We start from the raw sequence: 21,704 nt of genomic DNA, 5'->3' as shown, positions 1-21,704 counted from the left end.
TGAAAAAATTATCGAAAAAACAATCGAAGATTAACATGCTTGAGGCAAGCTAAAGAGACTAGAATGAAGAATGAGATTTTTAAGCAAATACTGGGAAAGTTAGGTATTCTGCTCTGTAATAGCGAAGTTCAATCTAAAGCGCTCGTAACTCAGGCTTTCGAAAATTCTTGCTTTAAATTTCGCAACGATAGCTTGCACAAACTATCAATATATGTAAATTCGTTATATAAAACAAAAAAGGTTTCGACTATGAACTAAGCAATTTGACGAAGGACGAAGCATGAGCCTTGCCACAAACAACTAACTGTACTAGCGAGCATAACGGAAACACATACTTGTATATGTGCGCCCGTGACATTCAAAAGCTGCGCAGATAAATCTTTAAATACAACCGCAAACACGTAGCGCTGATATGGTTTTCGGTCAGAAATTTTCAAACCGCAAATCCGTGCAGAAACAACCAAACAAGGTAGCCACACAGCCTGACAAACTGACGCAGAGGGTGCGCATTCGGTTGGCGCTGTCAGCAGAAGCAAGTAATAAAGTTAGTAAAGTGTTGGAAGAGAAAAAACTGAGCCAGAAAAGGGCACTGAGTAAGTGCGTTTCTCACTTAAGAAAATCGTAGCATAACTCTAGGCGAAACACGGCGTTTGTATCAAATATAAATGTACATAAAAGCATGTGTATATATGTGTGTGCATATGTTTGCATTTGCACGTGTCATGAAATATACATATATGTACATATGTGTTAGTGCAAGCGCACGTGTGCAGTACGCTCTGTACTTCGCATACACACATACAAGGTCTTAACTACATATTTACTACTGGATGCTGGATGGAAACTGTTATAAGTAGAAGAACTCTACGTTTCCAGTAGTTTTTCTTTGCACTTTTTATTTGGTAAGTCAGTCGTTATGTCCGCATGCGAAAGTCGCAATGGCAATGGCAGCGGCTTGACATGTACAATATTTATGAGTAATGAACTGCCGCTTGAAGAGTGACAAGCGCGTGCTGGAAAACATGCGAAAGTTGACAAAAAAATGCAAACACTCGCTGCTGTGATCTCAAATGAGTTCGCGCACACACACGCATGTTTCTTTGCATATAAGTGTATAATTGTGTTTAAAAAGTTGGTAAAATTAAGCAGAAAGCAGCTGTAATGCTCGTAATGCGATTGTGGTTGTATTCACAGTAGTGAGATATGAGCGAAATATTATACTGACGAGCGAGTAAGTACTTTTCCAGTACTTGCGCTCCATTTCCATTTTTCATTTTCAGAAATTTCGTCGAATGTCTGAGCTTAAAGGTATTCTTTTAGGAGTCAATAAGTACGTATAAATGTCTACTTTTTATAACTGCTCTTTGATTTGCTAGCGGATTACCTACACTATATCCTCCTTCGTTGTGATTTCGTCCAAATCGCGTCTTTCGACAGTTAGCTCATGAGTCAAAGCTCTTATCTGGGTTTAGTCTCATATCTATAGTGTTTCATCTCGGTATTCGTTTGTACTCCCTGTTTGAGCCCTTCTTAGCTCGAACAGGATCTCTCCGTTGGCAATCTTTCTTATCTGCGAGACATTTTCCCCAAACTGTTAAGGCTCCTATCGTATTTGACCACTCTCAGTTTTTCACTGTATGATATATCTCCAGTTTGTGCTGTGATTAGAACATCTGGTCGCGACGACTGTGGTTGCTTGACATTTTTTTATTCCCCTTCTAACTTGGGGTAACCCAAGCTTCATATATTGGTGTTTCCTTCCTCCTTACTTAAACCGCACTTTGTCTATGGCCACTACGTTGTCTGGTTCTTTTGTCATTCCTTCGTTATGCGATCTTTTGGTCTTTTCTGGTGGTGTCATTCGACTCGCTAGCCTGTTAGCACATTACCTTTTCGGCGTGACTTCTACACCACTGAGTAAGATCTGATTTTGTGAGCGGAAGCTTTGGAGCTGTGTAAAGTGCTACTGTGCGCTTGCATGCAGTTTCGCGATACCGCTAAGGAGTTCCCTCAAAGGGTTTTTTACAAAGCGCTTTAGGAGACTCATTATATTTAATAAATTCTTTATATTTGCTCGCAATTCAAGCACACTTTCAGTTTTTTTCAGCATCGTCAGGATTTCTTCTTCCAGCGCGTGTCCTCATATTTGTTTGTTAAACAGGCGTTTTCTCTTGCGACCATCTTTGCTCCTTTGGTCGGCGACTGCTTATTGAATATTCGCAGCTAAACTGCATAACTGATGGCGGTTCAGCTATCCGTCACCTGCTGACCCCAAAGCTATCCCTACGACCCAGATACTCAGACCTTAGAAATCCTTTGCACTCCATTGTCGAAAACCTTCACTGAAAGAAATAGGATAAATAATCTCTTTACCTTGCCGTCAAAGCAGGTCTATAAAGGCTTTAATAACTTCAATATTATAAACCTAAGCTATTGATCTCATTTGCTCTGCGTACAAAAAATACAGATTTCGTCCACAGTACTCGTTTCAACAACCCATATGCCTCCTCTTATTTAAGAACAAAGTTTAAGAGTAGAAGTATATATTTTTTTTTCGTGGAACTTCTAGAGGGGGCAGCTTAAAAATTTTAAAGTTTCAAATTTATAAGCATACCTTTAGGCGCTTTACTACTTTCCTCTCAAGCATTCACCTAGCAGCACATAAGTAAGCATTACAAAGTAGAAAATCTTAACTTCACCTAGCTATGCTTTTAAGGGTTACATAGCTTTTTGGTATCACAACCCTCTTGCCTTCACGTGGCAACTAACAGATATTGCGATTTAATCGCATTTTTCAATGCTCACAAACATAAATATCACACCGGACAACGGTAAACCCATAATATTTATTTATTATAGTGACCGCAGTATCGCAGCATTTATATTCATTACCTGTACCGCCAGCTGGGCGTCTAGACTTCATAAAACTTCAAAGCGCACCAACGCCAATCACACGAAGGCAGAAAAGCCTTAGCGCAAATAGAGCGTAAGTGTTGAAGCGCAAAGATTTGCCATTATACTCAAGTAGCAACAAAATTGCAATAGCATAAATAGCAACTGACAACAACAACAATCAACTGCTATGAGTGTTAATGCCATTGCTGCCACCGCCATAATGGGCAACACACAGCAGCGTGGAGTGTTCGAATGGCATTGAAGTGCAGCAGCTCGTTCTAAATTTAGGTGTGTGTCCTTCTGGCGCTGTACACAGGGGTGCTTGTGTGTGTGCGCGTGCACAGTTCACCGCACACTAATACATTTGGGAAATTACAATACCATTTCAATCAAAATCAGCACAGCACAAGCGCGCAGGAAGCATGTTATTGGGAGGCAGGAGGTTAGAAGAGAGCTTGCGCTTAAGCGTTGCAATATTTTGCGTTTGTTTTTTTTTTTGTGCTTTCTTCGTGCTTCATCCACCTCACTGATTTGCGCGAAACTTCGCTATTTTTGATTATTTTGTAATTTTTTTCCGCATTATATTTTCCATAAGGGTTCGATATTGTTATCCTTGAACAGCATAAATACGTTGGATTGCTGCCTTATGTTGCCCGCCTGGCTGGTTTGCGCTGTTGCATGCGAGCGCCTTCTGTTGGCCGCTTGGCAGTTAGCGCATGTTCTGTTATCCCTTAGCCCTTTGCAGTTTCAATCACCAACCTTCCAACCTGCCGCTGCACAAGCGCTGCTGCGTGACTGCGCTTTTGTTGTCCTTCACGCTGCGCTCCACGTTTTATACGCTGTTGTTGTTATTATTATTGCGCAATATTCCAATTGCTATTGTTGTTGCTGCCGTGGCTTTCTTCCACTTGCAGCAGCCTCAATTGTGTGCGGCGCTTCTCATCCATTTTAACTGCGAAGCACAGTGCTGTAGCGTTTCTTAGGTGTCTGGGGAAATACAACAATTTGAGCACGCTAAGATTTTCTTGTCCTGTTTTGGTCTTTCGCCGGCATTTGGCACGAGTGCGCGTTAGAGGATATTGAGCAGTTTGACAGCTCATTTAGTACGAACGAGCGACCAGTTGGAGCTGGGGAATATTGGCCGCGTTGCGCTAAATTGATGGCGTTACTATTTTCGGTTACTTTTTATCTCATTTTTAAGGGAGTTTCTTTGATTTTACTCTTAGCGCGCCTTTGAAGTATGCTGCCGGCTTTTACTCAACGCTCATGAGTTTGGGATTTAATTTTTCGTTTTCGATTGCATTCTTTGACAGCTGTAATATCTTACATTTCAAGCAAATTTTTCCGAAGATTACTTGGGATTGAAAGGTTTTAAAAGAAGTTCTTTACATTTGGGGTAGAACAGTTTGAAAAATGATGTGCTACAAAGCATGATTTTCTGATGCGAAAAAGTGATATATTATAAGCAAATTATCAGATGTTCGAAATAAAAATGCATACAATATATAATTAATATATAATATTTTTTGTATAGTAATGTTAAAAAATACTTGATTATCTGCTAAAACACCAACTCTCTTTAAATTAACTCTATGATCTGATTATTTGATCATTTTAAACGAGACGGAACATGTGGAAGATTTGAGTAATACTTCCTAACCTCAAATAACCTGTACTCGTATAATCAAAAGATATGCTTTTGACTGACTTTATACTCTTATATCATAGAGAAGCAAGTGAAATTGACCCTAAGCCTCAAATATCTGTGGATAGGCTATATTATAATCTTACATAATCTTCTGGCGAATATTGTATTATTGGGAAGAAATTTGTGTGTGAAATCAGTTAACTAGAAAGTAGGGAGAACTCTATACATCTGATGGAGAAATCCTTTCTTTCAATTTTTTGAAGTTACTATTAAAGCGTATTTCTCTCTTTTGCTGTTTATAATCGCACTTAAAACGTCAAAATGAAATTTCGCTTCGTGAATATGTATTTTAATGCATTTCACCAGCAACCAACAAGCCCTAACTAAAAAACCGCTTATATTTAGCTTAACTAGAATTTCTTAGAAAGTGACGAAGTTGCAGAAGCATAACTCAAAGTTGATATACCACAAAAATGTTGAAACAAGAAATGCTGCAGCAAAAATCCAACCACATAAATTCTACTTTACGAAACCGCAAGTTAAAACCAGCTAACTGACAAAGACACCAACAACGCAAGATAAATGCCAAGAAGAAAAGCAAAAATGATTGAAAAATAAATGCGAATCAAAGAGTGCGGCAATGCTAAAAAGGAAATGCTGTGACAGCCAAACAATGGGTGGTTAAGTAGGTAAGCAATGGCAAAGACAGGCAATAAAACAGCCATAAATGCAGTAACAAAAAAGCAGCTAAGCAAAAGCCTAAGTGCCAGGCAAAAGCTGAGGCGTAGCGCCAGTGTCATAGTGCCAACAAAACAATATGCATAGCTGAGCAGCAAGAAAAAATTACAATAACAAAACCGCAAATTCAAAGTGTTGCCGACAATCTGCACTTAAGGCCGGCCGAGCAGGTGAAGTGTGGTTGAGTTGAAGAGACAAATAAGGCAAAATTTGCCGGCAGAAAAGTGAAAACGACAATGAAATGCAAGCGAGAAAAAATAATAAAGCGAAAAGCAAGTGCAGTTACGCAAAAAAGCGCGAAAAAAGTGAGCGCTATATGCATACATTACTATTTATTCAAAAAATATGTGCGTTTTCATACTTTTCATACAATTTTGCTATTTAAACGTCATTATTGTGCCTCTTTCACATATTTTTTCTTTGTTACCGCCATACTTATTTCACCAATTTCTGTTTATATTGCTCTCTCTCTTTTCGTTTATACATTTTGTCTGCTACACATTTTTAATTTTTCTTTTATTTTCTTCTTTCTCAGCTCAACTTTTCTGCAGCTACGGGTAAGTGGTAAATAATATTGCACTTTCATTGCGAAGTGCGGTTAAGCAAAACATTCAACCAGCACTTCGCCAATAAAGCAAGTGCAGCAGCAATTAAGTGACCATCAAAAGCTTTATTGTTATTGCAACAGATTTTAATTGTGGTGCAAGAAGCTTGCATTTGACAACTGACCTGAAATTTTCATATTCTGTCAGGTTTTGAAAAAATTATTAAAGTTATTTTAAAGAGTAAGAAATTAAATGGAACATTTATTAAACTATTTATTTGTTCGAACCGTTGGTATCGGATCACTATTGGGTATAGCTGTCTCACCAACTGAAGGATCAAAATCACTTTTTTTTGTATGAAAAACTTTTTAATTTGGCGAGATATCGTCACGAAATTTGGCATGAATTATTACCTTAAATAATTATGCAATAACTGAAGAAATTGTTCAGAACGGACCACTACAGCACATAGCTGCCATACAAACTGAACGAACGGCATCAAATACGTGGATGGACAACTTTCACATTTGAAGATATACCTTCATGAAATTTGGCATAGCTTACTATCTAAGATAATTATGCAATATTCGTAGAAAATTTTTTAGATTGAAAAACTATAGCGTATAGCTGCCATATAAACTGACCGATCAAAAATAAGTTCTTGTATGGAAAACTTTTTTATTTGACAAGATATCTACACGAAGTTCCACATGGATTATTACCTAAGACAATTATGCAAACTCTGAAAAAAAATTCCAGATCCGATGAGTATAGCACATAGCAGTCATACAAACTGAACGAACGGCATCAAATACGTGGATGGACAACTTTCACATTTGAAGATATACCTTCATGAAATTTGGCATAGCTTACTACTTAAGAGAATTATGCAATATTCGTTGAAAATTGTTTAGATTGAAGAACTATAGCATATAGCTGTCATGTAAACTGACCGATCAAAATTAAGTTATTGTATGGAAAACTTCTTTATTTGACAAGATATCTGCACGAAATTCCACATGGATTATTACCTAAGACAATTATGCAAACTCTGAAAAAAAAATTCCAGATCCGATGAGTATAACATATAGCTGCCATACAAAGGGACTAAACAAACTAAATTTTTTGAATAGAAAAATTTCGCACAAGACGAGGTACTTACAGGAAATTTGGCATGGATTTTTGCCAAAGGCAATGGCCCAATCTCGTAAGAATTATTTCCGATCAGACCACTATAGCATATAGCTACCATACAAACAGACGCGTCAAAAGCAGACATTTCACCTCAGCAAATTGAATGAACAAACACTGCCATTCACATCAAAGTACCGCTAATGATGAACCTATATAATTTTTAATTATACGGTATACTCGCGGACATGAAGTAACTATCTACAGCTAGTTATACATATGTAGAAATTTTACCTTTCGCTACAAATGCTCAATGCTCAATGCCCACCAGTTATACGCCGTCTGTCTTGCAGCCACCTTTTTTTTTTTTTTGAGCGTTTAACGCGCAAATTAAAACGCATTTCCTGGTATTTTAACAGCAAAAGACCTTATTTGCATTCACGTTACGTATACGTACTGGTGACTGCCTTACTATGAGACACAAAGCAAGGCTTAAGGCCAGACTAAAAATTGTGCGCACTCACTGCCTTCTTCTTAACGAGTACGTCAACAAAGCCAATAACATTTAACATGGCCACTTTGAGCGACACTTTAACGAGCGCAGCATATAATTATAGCATAACAGTGCTATAAAAAAACTTAATTTGTGGCAAGAAAAAGAAATGAAGAGAAAATAGATGAAATGAAGAAAGTGTGCGAAAGAAAATGATGGATAAATAAATAAAAATAATATTTAAAATATTGCTATGATATAAATAAAGAAATATTTATAAGAGTTTCTGCAATTTACAGCTGATATGCTATAATTTTCATTAAAGTAATTTAAATAGAATCGTCTGTTTTGTCTGCCTCTTACATCCAAGCATCAGCTTTTGCATAATATCCACATTTACTTTATTTTTTGCACATGCTCTAAAGTATATATATGTATATGTATGTATATGTGCAACATATTTTCCCAAAGTCTGCAGCTTCTCATATAAATAAACTCATAATGCAAGTTCTCGCATTTCATATGACACTTTACACCTTAAAATATGAGCACAAAGTGCAGCACAGTGTGTTGAGCGCGTTCAAATTTAGCAAAAAAGACGTTTTATAACAAAAAGCAGAAAATGCTTTCAAGCGAAAATTAGTTTAGTTTTCGGAAAAAATAACTTAGGAGTTTTAATACAAATAATAGCTTTAAAATTTGGTTTTAAAAATATAAATATTGTAATAAATACAAGCTCTCTTAAACAGTCTTATAATAATAATTGTAGAAATTTGTACCAAATAACTCTTTAGTGCCAAAATATTTAAAATCAGACGTAGGTATTCACTTAGCGCTGAATTAGTCTCACATATACGAATCTAAAGTCGAGTAGTAAAAATTATCTCAAACCAAAATCGTTATGTTGAACACCTTAAGCTGACGAATCGTGTAATTTTCTAAAGAACATGTGTGTGTGCATACTCTTCACTCTTATCTATAACATTTCTCTATCGCTCTGCCACGCAAGCTGCTCTCTCTTATCCTCCACTTTGCTCTTTTTCTTATTAGGTCTTTCCTTCTCTTCTCCATTCGGGGTCATTATTTCTCTTCCCTCTTGGTTTTATTTTTTGTTCTCTCTTTTTCTCCACTTGTTTTGTTCTTTTATCGGAATCTAAAGTAGAGTAGGTCAAGATAGTTGGTCGAGAGATCGCTGATTGCTCGCAATAATTTTCGAAAGTTTAATTTATCTTAAACCAAAATCGCTATGTGGATTGCCTTAAGGTGACATATGAAGTACTTTACTTAAAACAATTTGTGTCTTGTCCATCACATTTCTCTTTCGCTCTGGCACACTAGCTGTGCTCTTTTACCTTCCAAATTACTCTCTTTCTTACTGGGTATCTACTTCTTTCTGCGTATCTCTTTTTCTTCTCCTTTCTGGGTCTATCTTTCTCTCTTTCTCTTCTTTAATGCATTTATTTTTCAATTCTCTTATTTGCTTCTCTCTTTTTTTTGTTGTTTCGTCTGTCTTTTCTCCAATATATTTCTACTTTTGCCTTAAACGACGTGTTGTTTGAAGATCAGCTTTTATATGTTCCAACATGAGGAAATGTTAACTAATTCCACTCTTTCGTTATTGACTTCCTCTTCTTAGTTCCTGAATTTTATCTTCCTCTTCTATTGCTGATTTACCTGTTTATCTTATCTTCTCAGACATTCTCTTGCTCCTTCTATTCTTAAGATATTTCTGCTTTTCTCCCCAATCATTCATGCATTCAGATAATTTATCTTAAGCAAGAAGGGATTGAAGGATCGCGGTTTATAAACTTAAATAATTTTATGCCAAATCGTCGGAAAAATCTATTTTTTTTTTATAGTTCTTTGCGCCTCTCAAAAAAATGCCACTTTACTCTGCATATACCCCTCCTCTTTTGTTTTTTTATTCTTTCACTGTTTCTTCTTTCCTCTTAAGCTAGGTTAGATGGCTGATCTACTATATGTAGTCCTTTGTGATGCCATTTTCTTTTTTTCTTAGCTTTCATTTTTCTCCCTTCCTCTATGAAATTTGTACTCTTTCCGCTCCTCTCTTCTGCATCTCACTTTCTCCTTTTCCCCTAGCTGCGCCACAGATCTCATTCTTTTCTGCTCAATTCTCCTTTTTATAACTGCATATCTCGTTCTCTTGAGGATCCCATCATATAAACTAGAATTCTACAAGTAACCCAACATTTTTTCCGTCCAAACTCCGTGCGCCTTACATATGTCACTGTAGTTCCATATACAGGTACAGGCACACATATGCATGCTTAACTAGCCGTCTGGACTATAACCACGTGTGACAGACTTTTTGATCCTAAAGCCGCCAGCATATTATTACACTTTGCACACATTAAATTGCCCACAGCGCAATGCATTTCAACACCCAACAACCCAACTACGCGCTGGAATACAATACTTTTGCCGACAACAAGCGCAACTTGGCACTTCACCGCACTCACACCCGCAACACACGCTGTGTGCAGCACACAAGTTGGCTACCCTGGCTGGTGATGATGGTGGTGGTGTTGGTGGTGCGGCTGTGTTGCTTTCTGTCGCTGTCAACAGTGTAGGTGAGAACATCACTTCGAAGCATTGCGACCTAAGGCGCAACCAGAGCAAACCAGCCAAGTCGACGTGCAGTTATTTAAGCTCTCAGACCGCCATTCAAATGTCAACTGCACAATGTCAAACACACACACATGCACTTGCGTATACAAATACATACATATGTACATAAATGCATAATGGCCATGTGACTCTTCAACTGCGGCTGCTGGCGGCTTGACATACCTCATATTCGTTGCTGCCGTCATTGTTTCGTTTGTTTTGTTGTTTTTGTGAAAAATAATGCGAGGCTATGAAAAATGCAAAGAAAAAGGCATTTCATGGTCACATTTCCGCATTTTACCAGCCTTGAATACGTCTGTTCCGCCGCAGACACGCCACACAAATACCGCAGACATTGCAGTCTCGACGTACAGTGCGTATACGCAACATTGCATATTTCATTGCGTTTGCAATTTTTTTTTATTACGCTGTGGGTAAGTTGAGTTGCAGCGCAATTCTTACTTGTGGTTAAGTGGCAGTGGCGTGGTGAGTGCATGCAATAACGCAAAAAGGTATTTAATTAAATAAACTCCACAAATATTTGTAATATAAAATACCCACTTCAATCGAATACGTTTTGTGCATGTGAAAGTCATAGAGGTTTGTTGGGAAGCGTATTTATTTCTTTACCATGCAAATAGTGATGATATTCACTTTAAATCTGAAATGTTATTTCACTAGAAATCAAAATTTGTCTTGAGCTCATATCAAATACATTAAATTTGCCTTCAGGAGCAAAGTTAGTGTGATAGGCTAAGGTTATGTTAGGTTCAGGTAAGTTAGATAGCTAATCCTTCGGCGCGGAATCACACTTAGACTGTTAAGCGCAGTCCTTTATGAAACCAAACTAAGAAATCTGTCCGTGGGTCTTAGCTACCAGCAAAACCTTTCAAACATCTGTTTCTTTTTTATTTCTCTTCCGCTGTTTCATCCGAATATATGAAATCCAAAATGTTTTTTGCCTTAATCTGACAAAAGCGGGACATTCGAAGAGTAAGTGTTCAGATGATTTTAACTCATCTTCTTCCAAACTGCTAATGCAACTGGCATACGGTAAGCTGTTCAATCTGAATCTGGTGAATCCCGATCGAACAATGTTAAGTTAGAACTCTTAAAACCATGGAAAGCGGAACCTTGACGAAAGCGATGAACTACGCGGGCCTCTTACAATTTACCCTGAGCCGAAGAACCTTTGAACTGAGTTAGGCCCAACGGTCCAGCAGCAAACCACAGGAAGCTAACAGGGCTGCTACCTGTTTTCATTCCACAACCATTGAAAGATGGACCTTGCTGAGAGCTGGTCGGACAGTGTCCAGTTAGAGCTCCTAAAACCTCAGACATGTTACAATTTACCCTTGGCCCGAACAACCTTGTGACTAAATGACATCCAATGGTCCAGTAGCAAACCACAGGACGATAACAGAGCTGCTATCTATTTTCATTCCACAACCATTGAAAAATAAATCTTGCTGATAGCCGAGCCTGGAACTTCTTCGAAAACTGAAAGCTGAACTTTTAGAGCGAAGAATTCCGCAAACTTCTTACAATTTACTCTGAGCCCGAAGAACCTTTGGACTGAGTGAGGCCCAAAGGTCTAGGAGCAAGCCACAAGAAGCCAACGGAGCTGCTAGTTGTTCCCATTATACAACCACCGAAAGCTGGACCTTGCTGAGAGCCGATTGGATAGTGTTCGGCTTGAACTCCTACCACCATTGAAAGATAGACTTTGCTGAGACTCGATCGGACAGCGTCCGGTTAGAAATTCTACAACCACTAAACGATGGATGGATTTTTGAGAGTTGGTCGGACTTGGCCCGAAGAACCTTGTGACTGACTGAGCCAACGATCCAGTAGCAAACCACAGAAAGCCATGGGATGTGCTACCCAATCTTATTTTTCAACCATTGAAAGATGGATCTCCCGGATCAGAAGGACCTTGTGGCTGATTGAGGCCCAATCAGTTATTGAAACCTGTCTTAGCGAGCTCAGCAGCCTTACAGTTTCCTTCAATATCGCTTTTTCCAGGCAACCACGACAGCCTAATCAATAAGTCACTTGAAGCTAGTGATAGGGAGTCTAAACAATCTTAATGTTGGAAAGCAGTAACTCAAGAGTTTTACCTCTCGTATTTTTTTAAAGAATGTTTCGTGGAATACTAAGCCTTTTCTCTCTCAAAAATTGTCATTTGTTCGGCTGTTTGATATCGATGTTGTGGTTCGTTTATATAGCTCATGTCTAATTTATAGCAGTTTACCCTAAGGTTTACTCTTTGATTGGCAATGCTCGTCTACGTCTCCGTCTAACAGCAGATCACAATAATTCCATTAAAATAGTTAAAATTCTTAAAGTTTTTTTTAAGTTATTAATTAGTCCGTTTTTCTCATTTCTAAGGCAACTTCGGAAAATATTTCCTACCAAAAATCGCTTAAATTTTCGTAAACTTTAATAATTTGTCCCTCAAAAGCACACAAACCTGCCTTACCAATGATGAATTTAAAAGTCTGCAAATTGCGCGTACGCATTTTATTTAATTGTGATGCAATTCGACGCTTAATTAATTTATGAGGTACTGAAGTGCCACTTGATGGACCGAAGTGCTGACGGCCGGCACAGTGCTTAATAGACTCGCTTTCGTTGTCTCATTTTGATGTGGGTGAAAAATCAGCAGTTAAATTGGCAGCACTGCATTGTAACGGTAATGGCGGTGCTAGCCGTAGTAGTGGCTGTAGCCAGTTTAACAGCTTTGGCGTCTCTATTACATGCGTAATAAATAATTTATAGAATTCGTGATTACGTATACGCCCCGTAGCACCCACACCCACAAGGGACACACATGCAAATGTATGCTTATATGCATTATTGCCACTTTCACCAACACGCACACATGGGTATATGCATGTGTGGCAAATTTTAAATTTACGTATATATATGTGTGTGTGTGCTTTTTGTTGCCGCTGCTGTGGCGTGTGTGTTGTAACGTGTTATTGGCAGCAATTACAATTAAACAATTACTACTTAAAAAGGTGATTGAGGCGCTTTTGCACGCACACACGCGCACAGCAGCGCCATTTAAATTTAAATAAAATATAAGTTTGCAAATATATATACTTATACACTTATATATACCAGTATGTATGTAATTGTGTTTTATTGAAATTAAACGCCAATGCCAGTTAATTGACATCGAGCGCTATTGTTAAGTAATTTTTTGTCGCTGGCCAGTTAGGGCAGCATGAGTTTTCCGCACGGCATTCAGCTTCTACTCATATGTGCCACTGAAATTTATTTCAAAGCTTAATATGAAGGAAAGTGGATTGATGAATAGGAAAACGGAAAAGTATCAGATCCTGCTCCACATGATCTCTCCAACGGAGTGAAGATCTTCCTCTTCCTCTGTCTCCACCGGCCGGTACTGAACGGAAAACCTTCAAAGCTGTAGCGTTCTCCTCCTTCCAGACTATATGAGGTTCTTCCCGATCCTGATGAAGCGTTTAGTTTTGCTCAACGTCAACTTACACAGCCTTTTTAGCTTAAGCTTTAGGCATATACCGAGTTCAAACATGGCGGCGTGCTGTCAAAAAAAGCTTTAAAATCGACGAAGAGTTGATGTGTGTCGATCTTACTTTCAAGGTACTTTTCAAAGGTTTGGCGCATGGTGAAAATGTGCTCGACAGCAAATTTTCCAGGTCTAAAGACATATAAATTATATCCGATATTAAGGGGCTTATCTCATTGTAATTGGCGAGGAACGAATTGTTAGGTCCGCCTGTTTGCGAATTGAGCAGAGCACACAAATGTTCCAAACGTCAGGCATGCTTACATCCGATCATATCTTGCAAAGAAGCTGCTGCATGCACCTTGTCAGTTTTTCGCGGCCGTATTTGAATAGCTTGGTCGGTAATCCATGGTCCCTTCCCCTTTCGCTTCTTACCTCAGCATAGTCAGACAATGGAACAACTCTTCTATAGGCATTGATTGGGAAATCGGGTTAACAATCTCCAGATGTTACACTTTCACTTTCGTTCAGCAGGATGGATTTAAAAATTTTTTTTTTTTAATTTTTTAATTTTTTATTTATTAGTTTTTTTATATTTTCTTTTTATTATTTTTGTAAAAATTATAAAGTTGTAAACGTTATTTTTTTTTATCATTTATATCAGAATGATATTGTTCAATATTTTTTTCAATATTTTTTAAATTTGTTTTTTTTTGTAACAAAAGTTTTAATAATTTATTTCAGATATAACCGTTATTATTTTTTTAAATTTTTTTTTCCAAAAATATTTTTAAAACTTTTTGTTCTATTATTTTTTAACAAAATTATAATCTTTAAAAACGTTTAGTCTCCTAAAGGATTTAAGAATTTTGGGTACGGATATACAAACTCAACTGTAGACTGCAGCAACACCATTTAGAAAATATTTTACACTATATATATGACATCATAAGTATATACTATACTATACTATACTATACTATACATATGTATGTATAAAATGTACTATACCTACCTACATTTTTCCCTTCAACCACACGCGGGAATTTTTTGGTTTGCATTTTTTGTAAATTCGAAAGGCATTTCCGCCCGCATTTTGCCACACACTTTTATTATTTACATTATTTTTTGCGACTTCCATGCATTGCTGCATGTTTTTTCTTCACAATCCGTTTGTTTATTTTATTCATCAGTTAACGGCGGATGTCGGCGCAAATTGGTAAAGTTGTGTGCGAACAAAGCCGCCAAATAGCAGCGCTAGCGCCCCGCAGCAAATATGTGTGCCCAACGGCAAACCAACAACACCTAAAACAACAAAAACAAGCAACAACAAACAACAACCACAGCACAGTCATATGCATATAGGCAATTTCAATGATAACTACAACAATACGAATGGGTATTGGGCATGACAACAATGGCTTTTACGTGCAGTTGCATTAACAATGGGTCCAAAATGGCTGAAATAGCTGCTAGCTGATGGCTGACACTCCAGCTCGTTGCCTACCTAGAAAGTTAAGCGTACCGTGGACACACACATGCATGCACAGACACGTACCTGAGGCACCTGCGGGGCCACAATGGCCAGCGGTCAAAGTTATAGCCAGTCTTGAGCGCCAATGCTGCCATATTTGTTTGCAAAAGCATCAATTTGACTTTCCGCCATACAACTACATATACCATATACGAGTATAGCTGAATATGTGTGCGTATATGTGTGTGTGTGCATGCCTTTTGACGTTGTCAGCTCGCTGGCCGCTTGAGTTGCCAATTGACTGGCTGAATGGCTCGTTGGTCAACTCGTCGATAACGGCACGTTTCGTTAATTCACAACAACGTGCATGCTCGAGAGTGTTGGTGTGTATGTGTGCGTGGCTTTGTGCTATGCACTATGCAATAAGTGTTGGTTAGCTGGTTGATTGCTTGCTTGCTGTTGCTGCTGGCGTTTTCTGCTGGCGCTTCGTTGATTTTGCATAAAATCGCATTTGAAACGTAAACAAAAATTCCAACTCATCCGCAAACACGCATATGTGTATGTGTGTGTGTGTACGCGCATGTTCATGCTTGTCAGCATATTCAGGCAATCAGACAATCAACGGATGCAGTGAGGTGCAGCGATAAGTTGAGGTGAGTGGATGAGCTGTTGAACAAGCAATCGGCGTTTTTTGTTAGCCGATCGCAGCCGCAGCGCAGAGGCGGGGCAAAAATAACAATGAAATTGATTTTTATAAAAAAAATTAAGAATTTAAATTTCAAAAAAAAAAAACAGAAATTTAAAAGAATGATAAATTAAAAAAAGTAACTGATATTTTGACGTTTTGAAAATCGGGAAAAGAGAGGAGTAATGGGAATTCTTGGGTTAGTGGATAGGTCAGAACAAATAAAGGGTCCAAATGCAATGTCCAGTAATAATTTTTAGGTACTGGAGTATGAATAAGAACAAGAGTAGAAATAGGATTAGAAACAAGAATAGGCGAAGTAATAGGAAGAGGAATAGGAAAAGTTGCGAATGGGAATCGGTATAGGAATAGAGATAGGGATAGGGAAAAACAACTTAGAATAGAATTATGAAGAAAGAATTAAAGGAATAGGAACAATATGTATTAAATTAATATTAAACCGGAGATAGGGATAGAAAAATTGCTCAAAAAATTTTTTTGTCCTAGTAACTCTAGTATTACTCACAGAAGTATTTAGAAAGAGGTGCCTACAGTGACCAGCTTGTCACCGGACCCAGCTTTTGAACACTTCAGCTCTCTTTTTTGACACTCTCCAACCGCTACTAAGTGAAATTTTTTTATTTACGTTCCTCTCGTTTTTTCAGCTTTATTAGCACTTTAACTCCTATTTACGCTTCTAATAATATTTGAGAGTATGCAAGCAGCCTGTCTCAAAAGCTTGTAGCACCACTAAAGAGTTGTCAAAAATAAAGCGAAAAATATCAGTAACCCAAAAACCATAAGGTAATGGTTAAGTTTGTGTCGCAGTTGCTGGTTATGATATCAGCACTTCAATAATAAACACACAGCAAAGCAAAGCAAACACTTCACACACACACACATAGCCTTTCAAAGGCTTTGTCGCTTGTCACCACTGCATTGACTCAAGTACCTTATTTATAAGCATTTTTAATGGACGAATATCTGTTGTTTGTTTGTACGCCTGGCTGACTATAGGTTCAAACTCCCTTTCTTCCTACCTAAATAACACACTTCTTCACTCGTTTATTGCTAACCACTTGGCATTTATGTATTTTGCCGCAATTCACACTCGGCCCCTGCGGATAGGCTACGGTGGGGCTTGCTGCTGCTTATATAGCTGTGCACCATGGCGTATGAGCATTATTTGTCTGCACCATTTTTGAGTGTTAACCAAAAAAGGAGTAAATAAATAATATTTGTGTATGTGTGAATTGGCTTCAAGATCTGATTACGATTTTTATATGACACTTTGCTATGATTTATTTGACCATGCAGCTCTTTCACAATCGACCCGAAATCGAGTGTTGTGCCGGGCGCTGTTGATTGTAAATATATATGCACACAGGCATATGATATGTGTACTTGAATTTTTTTTAAAGAGATTAGAATATATTCTTTTGCAGTTTGTGTATGTTTGAGCTAATTTATTGATATTTGAGTTGGGAAAATATGAGTTATTTCATATCAGCTGGAACTAAATCTTCAGATGAAAGCGCTTTTTAGCTCAAATGTAAGTGTTTTTAGTTTGAAAAAACTTCAACTTAAAATTTTCTTGCATACTGTTTTACATACGACAGGTCATGTGACATAAATGAACTGACAAGTATAAGTTTTAATCTTAAAACTTCAATATAAGCTGAGAGACGAGATTGATTCTACACTTTAAAGCTCTTAAAATGAATCACAATTTAGTTTATTTTAACCGATTTTAGATGGTGAAAAGACAGACCAGTCGAATCCACTCAATATTGATAAATTCGCCTGTTTCAAGCTATTTTTTCTGCGCCTACAGCAAAGTGATTTAGAAAACTGATTATGCCTAAAATAAGGCACACAGAGAACATCAAAGGGTTAAGTCATCGCCATATGCCTCTCTCTATACTGAAATAACCGGTGAATCTGTGAGAAATTAAACTCATATTATTCCTGGAAATACCAAAAAAGATAAAAATCTGCAACTAGTTACAACTAAAGGCCCAAATTCACCAATTCAGTAACCACTTTAAGCGCCAGACACTGCCATTAAAATGACATTGATTTACCATTCTTAGAGTTGGAAAAAAAATCTAAAAAAAAAATCTGCAACTAGTTACAACTTACATCCCAGATTCATCAACTCAGCAACCACTAGAACCGCCAGACACACACCAAAAAATTTTACCAACCAAAAAAAAATCTCACACTGCATTTATCGGCCATAAAAATGTCATTGACTTACGGATTGTCTGCAACGGACGCGCCGCCAGCCCCGCACTCGCGTAAGTCGCTGCACCACAAGCTTTTGTAATTCGCTTTGCTTTCATTTTTCGACAAATTTTATTATTTTCAATGGACTTCATGAAAGGATTGCTCACGCCTTCGGGCACTCGGACAATCAATTTTCTTTCGCTTCAATATGGCTTTTGCCTCACACTTAGCGATGGCACACACACACACACACAGTTGCAAGTGTGTTTTATCTGCTGCAAAGACATAAAAAACAGCTGCTTTTTGGCTGACCGAAACCTCAGCTGCGCCGCATGGTGTGAGTTGGGCTTTTGTTCGCGCCTCGAGGCCAATGTCATTGCGCTAAGGTTGGATCATTGGAAGGTTGGGTCGTTGCGGGTTTGGGTAGTGCTGACGGAACGCTGCAGTGTCACCCAAGCGCCGCATAGCGATTAAGGGTCAGCGCCGTTTGTCGCTGGCAGGCTACACAGTGAGGGTGCTTTATGTATTTGCGTATCTGCAGCGCTTACATAGTATCTGAGCTGTTGCTATATTTAGCAAAAGTCTTAAAAATATGCAAAATTGCTATATGTGGGAGCCAATTTTGTACAAAACACCCACGCACACACATTTCGGTAAATATTTATGTCTTTTTTATGTACCTTGTGTGCTCCCAAATGCATCTGCTTGTATTTAAACAAATAAATAATAAATATATATTTTTTCTTTATGTACTTCGGCTACTCATCCTTTCACAGTTCGCTCCTCGATATCGTCATTTTACACTCGCCCCTCAACATTCGCCGCTTAAGCCACCATTTACCTATTAATCTTAATGCCTTTTGTTGAAAAGAAATTTGCTTTCATGCTTTTCTGGAAACCTTTTGCGTATTAAAATGTTATTTGGAAATTGATTTAAGTGAAATTTGCATATTGATACGTTTTTATTATGTGCGTCCTAAAATAATATTGTGAAATGGTGCACTTGCGGCAAAAAAGTATACGAGAATCGCAGCAATAACGAACGCAAGCCGACGCAGGGTCACTTCCAGCTTGCCATCGCTTTCTTGTCTACTCTTTCTTGCCTGCTCATGCTCGCCACTGACAAAGTAAGATTTTATATTTACTCCTATTTAAAATATATTTATTTTTTAAAGGCTGTTTACGAGCAATAATTTCAATCGGCTGGCATTATTATGCTTTCTCTATTTACTCCCTAAATAAATTGCGTTTTTTTCGACTTTAGAAGCCATAAAATCGCCAAAGCACAAGTCAAGTTGCAGCCGGGTGCTTTATTGCGCCGATTTAGATATGAATTGAAAGAGATTTACGCTTTCGTAAGCGATTTTTCACTTGAGCGTTGCTTAATAGCAGACAGTGTTGAGCGAAAATTTCTTACGTCTGCAGTTTTTTGCAAAACAATCGGTGAGAAAGGTCCAAAGCATACGAAGTGCCTGAAAAAATTAAATGATGACTTATTTTTATCGATATTATTATTGCGGGCGGGCGTATGTAAATTATTTCTGGCTAAATGCATTAAAAAAGAAGTTAGAAAGTTGATGCATACTTCTAGGCGCAGCACATATTTTTATTGAAACTAATATTATATTTTTTACATGAAATCGAAAAATTAAATATATAAACTAATGTTAATGCTTAAGCATGTTGCCAGGTTGAGAAGGAAGAAGTTGAGAATAAAGCATTTCTTAGATAGTAATGGTGCGTTAAAAATAAGCAAAGTTTTAAATAATAAAAAATAAAAGCGAAATCTTTAATTTTAGCTGCTCCGAAGCCATACTGCTCTTCACAGCTGAGGTTTATAAAGCTTTAAAGTGTATATAAATATAATTTTCTTTACTTTGAACGTTCAGCTTGTATGGCAACTTTATGTAATAGTGGTGCGATCTGAACAATATTTTCGGAGATTGCACTGTTGCCTATGCAATAATCCATACCAAATTTTATGTAGATACTTTGGCAAATAAAAAAGTTTACCATACAAATCGAGTCAGCTCGTCACGCTGATCATTTATACAGTACTTCATAGAGGGTCTCTTACATTTCCTTCCAGGTCTTACAAACATCGGTACAAACTTAATATATATACGCTGTTCTATAAATACTTACAGTTGTAGAAATAGAATGACCGCGAGTTCTTGGTTACAGTCCTTAAACTTTTTGTTTGTTTTTATTAATTTTTGTTTATATTCTTTTATACATGACACACTTTATACATTCGAAATCTAGTACATTCAATTCGGTATAAATATATTTAATACGAAAATACTTATATATATTTTAAAGCGCTTTATATATTAAATTTCCCAATATAAGTATTATTAAGGGGGTATTCTGGTTTAGAAATTCAAAAAAATCGAATATTTTTGCATATTTTTATAGTATAACCCTTCAAGAAAATTTCCCTAAGAGGATTTTTCGAAATTCAAATTATTTTCCGAGTTACAGCTCATTTTGTGACTCCGACTCCGACTGCGCGCGACTAGTTCTCAAACTTTAAACTCGTTTTTCTCATAACTACTTTTCTAGAAACGGTGTGTATGATATCTCAAATTCTACTCAACCGATTCACATGAAATTTTACACAGAGCTTTCTTATACATTATAGTATCGCTCCAAGAAGAGCTTTCAAAGATTTTTTTTTTTAATTCCGAACCACAAAAAAACAGGGAAAATACGAAACTTTTTTTCCAATCTCCACCATTTTGTAAAATTTTTTTTTTTTCAAAACTTTTACGTAGTGCGAAAACTACACTTTTACTCTTCACGGATTTCGCATAAATTTTCATTTTAGGTCACGGAAGGGTTTTATATCCCGCACACCAGGACAAGCCATTGTTTCATCAGTCTCTACTTCGCCGACCTGCAGTTTTTTTATTTTTTTTTCTTATATTATTTATGTTTTGTATTCTTAGAATATCAATAAGAAGCATCTAAAAAAATGGATAGTCAAAATAATTTTCGATTTTTTTTATCGCGTCAAAAAAATACCTAAAATTCGGCCTTCTAAAATCTTAGAATTCAAACTTTTCTATTTTTTGACTCAATTCTTGGAAGAAAATATTTTTTGTGCTAATTTTTGAATAAATTATTTTACTATACGCCTCAGCCTTTACCGGCTTTCAAATATTTTACATAATATCTGTAGCAAAAGTATTACATATTACACGGTTAACAATTTAAATCCTCAGTAGCAAGTCTTTGCTTATGCTTTTGGTGCCTACATGTAGGCAACTCTCTTCAGATAAATCCAACACATTCCATTCGGCATAAACACAACCCGCACTACATTCTATAACAGCTTCATATATTTCCTAAGATTATTTCGGAACTTCTCCTTGTCTTGTGTCAATTATTGAAAGAAATTGATTACCAATTTAATTATTTTGGTGCATGTCTTTGCTAAATTTAAGATATATGCTAATTATTTGTCTCTACATGCAGTTAAGGGTGTTCAGATATATCCAGGCTTCAAATATTTGATACAATTTAAAATTATGAATACATACAGGCGCTAAAATTTTTGTGGCATGCCGCTTAGTTATCCATTATGAAAACTTAGTGCTTGACTTTGCTAACTTTTTGTGCTATTTTATTTCTGACGTCTATACGTAGGCATTGTCAAATATGTTTAAAAAACATTCTTGTATTAAAAATAAATCTTTATTCCTGACGCAATATTTCTACAACAAACATCTATGTATAT

The 21,704-nt window shown here is 37.1% G+C and overlaps 1 long non-coding RNA gene across 3 annotated transcripts in view; it reads left to right on the top strand.

The window, feature by feature from the left end:
- LOC126763522 (uncharacterized) overlaps positions 1–21,704 on the top strand; it is a 331,668-nt gene that overhangs the window by 237,554 nt on the left and 72,410 nt on the right. The window contains exon 6 of one of the 3 annotated variants that reach the window (XR_007667625.1): positions 5,817–5,838. The exons of the other annotated variants lie outside the window; for them this stretch is intronic. This is a non-coding gene — a long non-coding RNA (uncharacterized LOC126763522). The remainder of the gene's footprint in view (positions 1–5,816; positions 5,839–21,704) is intronic. 3 annotated transcript variants of the gene reach the window in all.

This window comes from Bactrocera neohumeralis, chromosome 6 (assembly GCF_024586455.1).
Source record: "Bactrocera neohumeralis isolate Rockhampton chromosome 6, APGP_CSIRO_Bneo_wtdbg2-racon-allhic-juicebox.fasta_v2, whole genome shotgun sequence".
NCBI lineage: Eukaryota > Metazoa > Arthropoda > Insecta > Diptera > Tephritidae > Bactrocera > Bactrocera neohumeralis.
Note: the sequence above shows the minus strand (reverse complement) of the source record. Positions and strands in the feature narration are given on the sequence as shown.